Source organism: Halyomorpha halys, unplaced genomic scaffold, assembly GCF_000696795.3.
Source record: "Halyomorpha halys isolate HHAL.00 unplaced genomic scaffold, Hhal_1.1 Scaffold307.1, whole genome shotgun sequence".
Taxonomy (NCBI): domain Eukaryota; kingdom Metazoa; phylum Arthropoda; class Insecta; order Hemiptera; family Pentatomidae; genus Halyomorpha; species Halyomorpha halys.
Window position 1 is genome coordinate 286,281 of NW_027107991.1, and position 1,570 is coordinate 287,850.

Genomic DNA, 1,570 nt, shown 5'->3' on the forward strand with positions numbered 1-1,570 from the left:
CAGTATAAAGTAAATAATAACTCTTGATTAGCTTCGAGATATCAGTTTTACTAATCAAAGATGAAAGAGTATCAATGCGAGTAGAAATCATCATAACTGTCTGCCTAAATTGGTCTTCGAATGACAAAGTGAAAATTAAAGGAAGATATTCCCAAAATCTCAACTTATCACCACCCCTTTCATCGATCGAATCTAATAAAGCAACAAATATTAATAGGAGTACAAGAAATCTTAATATATTGGATTTTTTAAAATCACATTGCAAAGAAGAAGTATCATCAACTTTTATCATTAGTTCACACAATTCTTGTATTAGTTTAACATTTACATGAGATTTGTAAACAGCTACAATATAAGTACCACAAAGAAGGGCTAAGTCGAACCAATGTGCAACTGAAAAAGAATCAGAAGCATAAGCCATGAAAAACGCAGCAGGCCAATAAGCAATGAGTAAAATTGTTAGAAAAATAGAGTAATAAACAAGTTTTGTATTCAGTTGTAAATTATTGTCATAAGGGGCCAATCCGAAAAACTTCCCCATTAGAAAAGCTAAATGTAACTGTTGTTTCACTTCCATGTTGAGAATAAAACAGATTTCTCATATGCTCAGGCATATATAGAAACCTAAGAAATAGTCCATAGAAGGTAAGAGGTAAGTTACAATATTAACTAAGTGTTATTGATTACAAATTATTTCAGAGAGGGAGCTCTTAAACCTGACAACCTAACAATACACTTAAGATCAATAAACATCAAAAAAGATCCATAAAAATCCTACAAGTGAGTTAACGCCTTTTAAAAAAGGAAGTTGTAATGTTGATAAAACAAAGCTTTTATAGAATTTAAATACTTTTTTTTTTTATTTCTTTTTCAAAATCATAAAAATTTGAAGTAAACCATTTGTTACATTGATACATTGAAATCATTTATGTATTTTAATAAGTCATTGTAAGAAAATAGAACTAGGACAAATTAATAAAAAGAAATTATTAAAACTACATAGTAAAATTTCCTTTTTCTAATTATATTTTTGTTTTAAATACTTTTAAAAACAAAATTGTAATATTAGAATAAAATGAATAATAAATTTAAAATCATATTTTAATTAATTACTAAATCACACTGACATTTTTTATATTCAAATATTTCGTAGTAATAAAGAAAAATATAACCAAAGAATTCTGACATGTGATTATATTCTCATCAATACATTAGTAAAATAACTGTATTTAATAAAAATAATGATAGTCGGGCTGATTTATGTCTTAATATCCGCAGGTCTTCATTGTGAGTGTATTTTTTTTTTCAGTTATACTTTTAAAGATTTCAATTTAGAAAAAAAGATAATAGTTAAAAAAAAATTGAGTTTTTAATTAATAGGTTCCCCTTAATACAATGGTATACTCCATTAGTAGCTTTAAAAAGATTGAATTTTGATCTAATATTTCTAAGAAATAATTTAAAATAAATGTTAATCATTTTATATGGAAAGTTATCTTATATAATCTTATATGGAAAGAATAAATTCTTCTTGTTTGTAAACTGTTAAAATATAAAATATGAATCGATT